At 38.5% G+C, this 11,443-nt stretch overlaps 1 non-coding gene across 1 annotated transcript; it reads left to right on the top strand.

The window, feature by feature from the left end:
* Nucleotides 1–2,899: 2,899 nt before the first annotated feature.
* On the top strand, nt 2,900–3,027 carry LOC132540087 (small Cajal body-specific RNA 4). The gene has a single exon (XR_009551351.1). It is a non-coding gene; the product is annotated as a small Cajal body-specific RNA 4 (non-coding RNA).
* Nucleotides 3,028–11,443: the final 8,416 nt, after the last annotated feature.

Below are 11,443 nucleotides of genomic sequence, written 5' to 3'. Positions count from 1 at the left end.
TGAATTTAGAGGGTTCAAAAGTTGGCAAAGCAAACCCTCTCATCCTTACCCACAAATAATAAATAACAATCACAATAAGGAAAAGGAGAAAGTGGAAAGCCACTGGAAAGCCATAATTTATTCTGTCTCCAGTCTTCCAGCTCTTTCCAATAAACTAGGAGTTCTTTGGAGAACTTGGGTTGTGCTGCCTATAGGGAGCTGAGCTCATTCTCTGCTATAAATTACCTTGCTCAGGATAAGCTTTCCTCCAGGTCCAACAGACAGGCAGCTCTGCAAGAACCATCACCCAGCTCTGTGCTTCTTAAATTATCCTTCATCTGGTGGTTCATCTGAAAAGTTCAAGGGAAAATGATCACCCCCAAATCTAGCTTTCTCCTTGCACTCTCTCTTTTTTAATAGCTACATCACAAGAAACAGATACAATGACATTCTACTGCAAAAAATCATAAGAAATGCAGAGTTGTCTTCTTCAAAGAGATAGTACAACATTTTCAAGTTTATCCATGTGCCCATTAGTCCTTTTCCCAATTGAGATTGTTGTGGGTACTGTTTAAGTGGAAGTGGGGCTTGAGACTCCCACTTTCCTCTTCATTCTGATCCATAGCCTTCCAGCAGCTTTCCAACTGTATTCAGATGTGTACACACAGAAAGACATACATGTGCATGCAAACATCTGAGAACCCAGAATATTTGAGTAAATGGCTACAGTGCCGTGAAATGTGATCGAGCCTTGAGAGCAGGGACCAAGCCAAGAAAAATAACTTTTATCCATAATAAATCAGAAAGTGTTTTCTTCCATATGTCACCTGACAAGTTTAATTTGTCCACTTTGACAGAATTGTGGCTAGCTGAACTGATCATTGGTACAATTAGAATGGGTCCTTGTAAAGAAGACAAGACACCAAGCATGAGAGAAATGATGAAGGGGGTATACAAGAGGCATCTTATAAATGCCTTTGGGCTAGCCTGGTGTGTCATAGAGGGAACCCAAAAAATTCCAGATTTTAAAACAGAGCGATCAAATGGCCAGACACAGAATCAGGAGAAATTCACTAAGAAATTTAACTTCTTCCTTTCCTCGTTTATGGTCCCTGGGATTTGGCTTTTGTCATAAACTCTTGGGAACAACATAAACCTATTAATTTTCATTTCAGCATTCTACTTCTGGAACACAAGATTTATACCACCTACAGGAAATATACTCTTCCTAATGTCTGCACCTCCTGAACAAAGGGAAGCCAGTGGATTTATTGATGTCAGGATGGCTAACCTTGGATCTGGTCATATAATTTGTTTTGAAAGGGAAAATGTTTTACCTGGAGAGAAAACTCACCTCAATCCTAACAGCTCAATGGCTTTTAAGTAGCTACACTTTATTTATTTAGGAAGAAGGATCATGACTACTCTCTGTAAAGCCCATTACTTCCTTTCCTGTGCCAACTGATGCGTACTAACTACTAAGGCTTCCATGACATCCAAGAGGAGACTATCTCCACTTCCAAATTTATGTGTAACTTAGTTCATTTCTCCTGACTTAAAAAGTAGGGATAATCTATCTCTAATTTACAGATAAATTTACTGAGACATGAACAGAGATCAACTCATTGTCTCACTGTTACCTATTGGCAGGCCCTAGACAAAATCCAGACCACTCAGACCACCCACCAGGCTACCTGCTTATGAGCCAAATCTCTTAGTTAGAGACATGCTCAAGGTGTAATTGAGGCAAACTATAATCCAGTTAGTTGGTCACTAGTTACGTACATTGATTGTAAGTCTTTATTTTGGGTTATTTCCCTATTTTCTATTGTAATTGAACTGCTATAAACATACATTCATGAAAGTGCATAGACTGTCAGTGTCATACATTTTTACAAAGCTCAAGGAACCAATACCTAGAGCAAGAAATGGATTTTTCCCAATCCACAAGTCTCCCCTTTGTCATCTTTAAAGCCTTCAATATTTTATGTACACCATCACTACCCTGGTCACACTCTTCCCCCCCTCCTTTTTTTTTCTTCTTTTTTTGGTTTTATTGTGGGTTGACTGTGAAGGAATATTTGCACATGTTTTAGAAGCAGACTGCTTCAGTTTAAATCTCATGATACTTTCTACAAGCTGTATATTTTTGGAGCAAATACTTAACTTTTCTGTGCCTCTGTTTTCCCAGCTGTACAATAGGAATTTTAATAAAACCTACTCAATAATGTCAGGAAGGCGACTAAATGCTACATTATATGAAAAGAGCTCAGGTCAAGGTCAACAGAAAAATTAAGAAAATACTCCATATCAGTAATATTGGAACATTTCTTCTCATCCTCAGAAACTGTTCAAGGTAAACAAAAAAAGTTACAGAGGTAGTAGAGCAAGGTAGATGGCAAGGAGGAAAAATATAGAGGAACTATCACCAGCTGTGGTGCAATCTGAAAAATACAAGGAAAAAAGTTATCCTCTGAGATGCAGAGAGACTAGGACTGAACAGGCTGATGAAGCTCTAAAGTGGGCAGCTTTCCAGACTCATGGAAAGAAGTTTTCAGAATAAAATTATTTTTATTAATAGTAGGCATTTTCTAATCAATTCTATTGATGCTCTGCATATGTGCAACTCTGTGTCAAAGATGAGGCAGAAATGCTTTTGTAGATTACCCACACACTTTCCATGCCCATCCTGATTCCTAACAGCTTAATCCTGAAAGTAGATTTTATAATTAATACATTCTTAATATTCTCACATTAGAAAGTAAAAAGTATAGGTTTTCTCTATCTGAGTCAAATTTTAATTCATTGTGTCTGTTATACTGTTATATGCAAAACTATTTATTTGACTTACGTGTGTGTGTGTGTGTGTGTGTGTGTGTGTGTGTGTGTGTGTGTGTGTGTGTGTTAGAATAGGCATGCATTTGGAAGACTAAGAAGGCTGAGTCTGATGAAGCAAGACCCTGCTGATACAATCCTCCTAGAGAAAAGGGTTTGAGAGAACAGCTCTTACCTGGAGAATAGGCATGCACATTTTACAACATCACATTACTTCACATTTCAGTGTAAATTGAAATAATTTTTACACATAATATAGGACTCAAAATTCTCTTCAGTGTAGATTTAAAAAAAAAAATAAATAAATACCTTGTTTAAAGGATTGAATTCTAAAAAAACAAAAGCCGCAGGAAAATAAAAGCACAAAATGCAAAGCCACATTTTTTCCCAATCAAAGGGATGCATTTACTACAGCATCTACATATTTTATGAAATATTTAGCCAAGTTTTCCAATTAAAAAGGGAAAGAATAAAAATGCTTTTCAAGTAATATGAAAAACTGAAAGCACATACATGTTTAATATATAACTACAGTTATTGAACATACAGCCAAATGGTAGCCAAACTGTCTCTTAGACTTTGTGGGAACTACAATGGTGGGTGGGGGAAGGAGTTGGGGCAGAACTTTGGTGGAGGGTCCAGTGATTTGCATATATCATATAAGGTTTAAAATTATGCCTCTCTGTAAACCACTCTAAAAATCACTAAAAGTAAAATAAGTATAGAAAAAAATTACTTGCTATGTGCTGGAGAAATAAGTGTAGCTCAGTCTGTTCCACTACCAACTTACACGCCTGAGGCCCTCGAGGCTGCAAGATCAATTCCAGGAACCACCTGTGCCAGAGCTGAGCAAAACTCTCATCCTTTCTCCTTCTTCTCTCTCTCTAAATAAATAATTTAATATGGCAATCACACAGTACCAATTAATAATGAGTTGTCTAAGTAAGGTATTGCTATAGTTCTGGCTCCCAACAGGTATCAATTAAGTGGAGGTCTGCTAGTATGATCTGTCAAGTTATAATCTGGCTTGAAAAAAAAAAAATCAAAATGGATAGATTTTTTTTTTAAGGATTTTGCCTTTATTTATTTATTTATTTATTTATTTTTCTGTCTTACTTACTGCCCCTCCTTTCCTCTCCCTCTTTGCCTTACTTTCTTTTTTGCCTCAGCATTTTATATATTCATATTTAGTTTTGGGGATAACACATCAGGGCTCTGGGCTGTGCACTTTCTAGTCCTGGTCTTTTAACTGGGTAGAGACAATGTTACTTACAGAGCTATTCCAGAAAATGATCATGTGGTTAAAAAGAACAAAATGCTTCCTTCCTGGGTAGCTGGCTGTGGACTGGAACAGTACATGATGTTCAAGATAAGAGAACAGAAGATTCAAGCACTGTCTTCTGGATTTTAGCCAAATGAGGTAAAATAAGAAATGGAAGAACATCAAGAAGCAGCCTTATTTGCTGCATCTTGTCAGAGCTAATGAAAGGGTTAGTTGGATAGTATCTCTTTCAATAATAGCAGGAAGGCTTGTCCTCAGCTCCTGAGTTCTATTAGCTATAAATACAGATAAAGCAGCTTTCTTACCTTGTTGGGATATTGTAAATTCCAAAGATCATTATAAAGTGACTCTTTTTTTAAAAAAAAAAATTCACTTTATTTTTATTTCTTTGATTTGAAAATTTATTGAACAAAAAAGACAGACTATAGATCTCATAGATAGCCACATAGCTAAATTCCCTGACTTATTCCCAGAGCTGAATATAGAAAGTTAACAAAGTGGAGTTTGGGAGAAAATCATTTTTCTATTGTATGTCCAGCCCCTAAGCCCTGGGAATAGAGCATCCATTCACAAAGAAAGGAATTGAAAATATTAGATACAAATAAGCTTACAGTGCAGAACTATTTTCTTAAGGTTTTTTTTTATTATTATTTATAAAAAGAAAACTTTGTCTCTGACCCACCTTGGACAGAACTAGTAGGAATTATGTTAAGTGAGCTAAGTCAGAACGATAAAGATGAGTATGGAATGATCCCACTCATCAACAGAAGTTGAGAAAGAAGATCTGAAAGGGAAACTAAAAGCAGGATCTGACTAAATTGAAAGTAGGGCACCAAAGTAAAAACCCTGTGGTGAGGGGTAGACATGCGGCTTCCTGGGCCGGTAGGGGGTGGGGGTGAGTGGGGTGGGACACAGTCTTTTGGTGGTGGGAATGGTGTTTATGTACACCCCTAGTAAAGTGTAGTCATATAAATCACAAATTAATTAATATGAGGGGGGGAAATTAATTGTATGTCTTGAAGTTTTTTAAACACAGACTGAGTCTTCTTAATATATAGGCTGTCTATTTGATATGCAGACTCTCAAAAGCCTAGACCAAGTAGATCAGAGGCAACCAGTGGCACAACTATTTACAAGATACTAGGTACTATACAGCAAACCCTAACAAAAAGACTTTTCAAAGTTAACCCAATTACCAAATAATGTGATGATAACATTAACTATCCATTGACTTTTTGAACCCTAAGATAGCAGGAACCTCACATCTCCACTATAGAGCCTATATTTCTCCCAGTCCTGGAACCTTAGGATAGGGCCCACTTTCCCGTATGCCTCTCCCAATCCATATCAAATAATATTGCATCAGCCTATCACAACCTAATCAATGCACCAATTGCCATCTCAACATGCTTTAGCTCAGACTGTGTCCAGAGACTTCACGTGTGGAATGACAACCCTTCAGCTTCATTACTTGGGTGAGACCTCTCCTTTCATAGTATTCTCTAATTCCATCCCAGGTGGATCACTTTCTAACAAAGTCCTAAAAACCTAGATATAGACTAGGTTCTGTGAGAGAGAGCATATGTTCACATGTATCCATAAACAAGTTCAAAATATATACCTGAAAGCAGAAGTACACTAGAGTTTGCAGTGAGTACCCACCTAACACTTCCTCTCCACTATTCCACCCTTTGGGTCCATGATTGCTCAACAATTTATTTGGCTTTGTATGCTAACTCTCTTTCAGCCCCCAGGTTCCAGATGCCATCAGGATGCCAGCCAGGCTTCCCTGGACTGAAGACCCCACCAGTGTGTCCTGGAGCTCTGCTTCCCCAGAGACACACCCTACTAGGGAAAGAGAGAGGCAGACTGGGAGCATGGACCGACCAGTCAACATCCATGTTCAGCGGGGAAGCAATTACAGAAGCCAGACCTTCTACCTTCTGCAACCCACAATGACACTGGGTCCATGTTCCCAGAGGGATAGAGAATGGGAAAGCTATCAGGAGAGGGGATGGGATATGGAGATTGGGTGGTGGGAATTGTGTGGAGCTATACCCCTCCTACCCTTTGGTTTTGTTAATTTATCCTTTCTTAAGTAAAAAATAATTTTTTTAAAAAAAAAGGAAACATTGACAAAACCGTAGGATAAGAGGGGTTCAACTCCACGCAATTCCCACAACCAGAACTCCATATCCCACCCCCTCCCCTGATAGCTTTCTCATTCTTTATCCCTCTGGGAACATGGACCCAGGGTCGTTGTGGGTTGCAGAAGGTGGAAGGTCTGGCTTCTGTAATTGCTTCCCCGCTGAACATGGGAGTTGACTGGCCGATCCATACTCCCAGCCTGCCTCTCTCTTTCCCTAGTAGGGTGGGGCTCTAGAGAAGCAGAGCTCCAGGACATATTGGTGGGGTTGTCTATCCAGGAAAGTCTAGTCAGCATCATCCTTTTTTAAAAGTTTTATTAATATCTGTGGTACAACATGGTAAAGGAGAACTTTTATTTATTTATTTTTCCAGAGCACTTCTCAGCTCTGTCTTATGTTGGTGAAGGGGATTGAACCTGGGATTTCAAATCCCCTGTCACAGAAACTCTTGGTAGAACCCTTATGCTATCTACCCCTGCCCTCACTTTCTTTTCTTTTTTTTTTTTTTTATTTTATCTATTTTGGACAGAGACAGATAGAAATTGAGAGGGAAGGAGGAAATGAAGAAACAGAAAAGACACCTGTAGTACTCTGCTTCACCATTTGTAAGCTTCCGATGCAGGTGGGGACAAAGGATTTGAACAGGGAATCCTGTGCACCGCAATGAGGATGCAACATGGCTCAGTGCCCATAAAGTATTATTTTTTGTTGTAGTTGCTCCCTTTTTTATTACTTTATTGGGGAATTAATGTTTTACATTCGACAGTAAGTATAATAGTTTATACATGCATAACGTTCCCCAGTTTTCCATATAACAATACAACGCCCACTAGGTCCTCTGTCATCCTTTTGGACCTATTCTTCCCCACACCCACCCCAGAATCTTTCACTTTGGTGCAGTACACCAGTTCCAGTTAAGGTTCTACTTGTCTTTTCTCTTCTGATCTTGTATGTCAACTTCTACCTGAGAGTGAGATCATCCCACATTCATCCTTTTGTTTCTGACTTATTTCACTTAACATGATTTTTTCTAGCTCCATCTAAGATAGGATGAAAATAATGAAGTCACCATTTAAACATTTTTTTTAATCTTTATTTATTGATTTTGAATAGAGACAGAGAGGAATTGTGAGGGGAGGGGATATAGTGTGGAAGAAAGACAGAAAGACACCTGCAGACCTGCTTCACCACTTGTGAAGCTTTCCCCCTGCAGGTGGGGGCCAGGGACTTGAACTCGGATCCTTGCGCACTGTAATGTGTGCGCTTAACCAGGTGCACCACCACCTGGCCCCTGGAGTCACCATTTTTAATAGCTGAGTAATATATATATATATATATCACAATCTACTCATCACCTGGGATGCTTCCAGGTTTTGGTTATTACAAATTGTGCTGCTAAGAACATATGTGTACACAGATCTTTTTGGATGGATGTGTTGGGTTCCTTAGGATATATCCCTAGTAGAGGAATTGCAGGTGAATGGGGTAGGTCCATTTCTAGCCTTCTGAGAGTTGTCCTGACTGTTTTCCACAAAGGCTGGACAAATTTACATTTCCACCAGCAGTGCAGGAGGGTTCCTCTGACCCCCACAACCTCTCCAGCATTTGCTGCTGTTACCTTTTCTGATGTTCCACATTCTCACAGGAGTGAAGTGGTATCGCGTTATCTTTATTTGCATTTCTCTGACAATCAAAGACTTGGAGCATTTTTTCATGTGTTTCTCAGTCTTTTGGATCTCTTCTGTGGTGAATATTCTATCCATGTCCTCTCCCTATTTTTGGATGGGGTTATTTGTTTTCTTGTTGTTGAGTTTGGCAAGTTCTTTTTATGTTTTAGTTATTAGCCTCTTGTCTGATGTATGGATTACAAAGATCTTCACCCGTTCTGTGAGGGGTCTCTTGGTTTGGGTAGTGGTTTTTTTTCACTGTGCAGAAGCTTTTTAACTTGATGTAGTCCCATAGGTTTATGCTTGCCTTAGTCTTCCTTGTTATTGGATTCGTTTCATTGAAGATGTCTTTAAAATTTATGCGGAGAAGAGTTTTGCCAATATTTTCCTCTAAGTATCTGATAGGCTGTGGTCTCACATCAAAATCCTTGATCCACTTGGAATTTGCTTTTGTATTTGGTGAAATATAGTAGTTCAGTTTCATTCTTTTGCATGTTTCAACCCATTTTTTTCCAACACCGTTTGTTGAAGAGACTGTGCTTTCCCCATTTACTAGTCTGGGCACCTTTGTCAAAGATTAGATGTCCACAGGTGTGGGGACTGACTTCTCAATTCTATTCCACTGGTCAGTGTGTCTATTCATGTTCCAGTACCAAGTAGTTTTGATGACAAGGCCCTATAATACAATTTGAGATCTGGCAGTGTGATGCCTTCAGTTCCGTTCTTTCTTCTCAAGATTGTTTTGGCCATTCTAGGTCTTTTCTGGTTCCAGATAAACATTTGTAGCATTTGTTGTATTCTCCTGAAAAATGTGGTTGGGATCTTGATGGGAATAGCATTAAATTTGTATATGGCTGTGGGTAGTATATTTATTTTGATGATGTTGATTCATCCAACCCATGAACATGAGATATCTTTCCACTTCTTTGTGTCATTTTCAATTTCCTTGAGTAGTGACTCATAATTTTCAGTATACAAGTCTTTCACTTCTTTGGTTACGTTTATTCCTAGATATTTTATTGTTTTTGTTGCTTTAGTAAAAGGAATTTATTTATTAATTTCATCTTCTTCTAACTTAGTGTTTTTATAGAGGAATGTCACTGACTTTTGAATGTTAATTTTGTAGCCTGAAACCTTACTGTATTGCCTGATGATTTCCAAAAGCTTCTTGCTGGATTCCTTAGGTTTTTCTATGTATACTATCATGTCATCTGCAAATAGAGTTTGACTTCTCTCCCAATCTGTATCCCTTTAATTTCTTGCTCCTGCTTGGTTGCTATGGCAAGAATTTCTAACACTATGTTGAATAATAATGGTGATAGTGGGCATCCCTGTCCAGTAGCTGATCTGAGGGGAAATGCTTCCAGTTTTTTACCATTGAGTATGATGTTGGCTGTATTTTGCTATATATAGACTATATATATATATTCCACTATCTTGAGGAATTTTCCATCTCTTACCATTTTTTTCAGTGTTTTGATCATAAAGGGATGTTGTATTTTATCAAAGGTTTTCTCTCCATCTATTCATATGGCCACGTGGTTTTTGGTCCTGCTTTTATTGATGTGGTGGATTACGTTGATTGATTTATTGATTGACTGAACCAACCTTGCATGCCTGAGATAAACCCCACTTGGTCAAGATGAACAATCTTTTTAATATACTGCTGTATCTGGTCAGCTAGAATTTTGTTCAATATTTTAGCACCTATGTTCATCAGAGATATTGGTCTGTAGTTTTCCTTTTTGGTTGTGTCCCTGTCTGCTTTTGGTATCAGAGTGATGTTGGCTTCATAGAAGCTGGAAGAGAGTATTTCAGTGTCTTCAAACTTCTGGAAGACTTTTAAAAGTAGAAGTATTAGTATATAAATATTGTTAACTGTAAACCCCATAGATTTGGTCTGAGGCCCATAGTCATCACAGGAGCCTATGTAACCTCTGCATCCCTGTGGGTCTGATCTGGTGTTCTGTAGTCACAGCTAGGAGCATTCCAGGCTGCACTAATTTCAAGACCCATCATCCTTAGGTAATAGGTAGAGTATGTTATTCAACCTCCCTTTAGAGAACAGAACATTCCCTACCATTGTTTATCCACATTGAAGGCAAGGTCCTATAGAGGCCTACAAAGGGGTTCATTATGTTGTTCCTGATGGAGATGACCAGTGACAGTGGAGAGATGGATCCACTAGAGGTCTAGGCCCACCATGTCTGTGTGGAAATCCCAGGACTCCCTGACTAGGGCCCCAGGTGATGGGGTGGCCAGATAGTGAGTAAGGAGTCATCATTAAAGTATCCCAGTCTCTTGCCCTTATTCAGCTTTTGTAGTCCTTATTTTGTCTGAGAAAGTAAGCTTTGGAGTGATTGAAGGACGTGGAATAGGAAGTAGGTGAAGAGGATATCTAGGTCTAAGAAACTATTTCATTAGGTATTCTATGGTATCATTTTATGTCTTTCTGCTAGCTTGATACATTTATTGACTCACTGCAAACTACTATGCAGTTTTTTTTAAAGGTATATGTCGTCCCCTAACTTATGGCTATATGTAAATAAATTATAGTCTCAGAAACCACTATTCAAATTATATGAGAGAAGGAAAATGGATCTAATGTCTCAAACTTTTTGATGCATAGATCATAGTTCTGAGTATATATGTTCCTTTAACCTAAGCACTTAAGACTTCAAACTGGCAATCAGATTGAATTTTAACAGTAGGCTCAAATTGTTAATACATCTCTAATAATGGCTGGTTCTTTGAAATATTAAATATCCTAAAATCTTAGACCAGGGAGAACAGAAACAATCCTTTATAAGATACAAATATATGCAAATATCATAAAAGAACGTAAATTATGGTGAGGTCTTGTATGTCACAGCAAATCCTAACAATGGGATTTGCAAATGGACCCAATTGACAAATAATTTGGTTATAGTTATAACTAATCATTGCCTTCTTTAACCCCAAGACAGCAGGAATCTTTCCCTTTCTTTATAAAGACCATATTTCTCCCAGTCCTGAAACCTCTAGGGTGGGGCTCACTTTCCTGCATGCTTCATGGAGTCTTTCTACTCAACAATTCCTTATATGTCTGGCCTGTTGTGGCATAGAGGATAGCAGGTAGTAGACATTCCTGCCACAGTTAGCTCTGTAACCCTAAATAGATCACTTGTTTCTTGATTTCCTCATCTGCAAATTGGGAAGAATAAGACTAGCTCATAATGTGTTATGTCAAAGACAATTAAGTCCACAAGTTGTTGCTATGGCCTTGCCTGCTCTTGTTTTGCCTGGCAGTTTTAGTCTCTGTCTTATTGGTAGGAAACTAACAGAAACCAATAATGCCCCTGATTTTATCTTTGCTTTACTTCCACTGACACAGTTTAAGTAATTCCCAGTGTAAAACAAGGAACTCTACTCCACTTCTACTCAAGTCTTAGCTGTCTGAGCACATGGGCCTAATTATCCCAGTCAGAGAACTATGTTTAAACTCCACAGGAAGTTATGGCTAAATAAACAAAACGGGCCTCTCTTTAGTCTCT

This window comes from Erinaceus europaeus, chromosome 8 (assembly GCF_950295315.1).
Source record: "Erinaceus europaeus chromosome 8, mEriEur2.1, whole genome shotgun sequence".
NCBI classification, from domain to species: domain Eukaryota; kingdom Metazoa; phylum Chordata; class Mammalia; order Eulipotyphla; family Erinaceidae; genus Erinaceus; species Erinaceus europaeus.
This window is presented reverse-complemented; position numbering and strand designations above follow the sequence as displayed.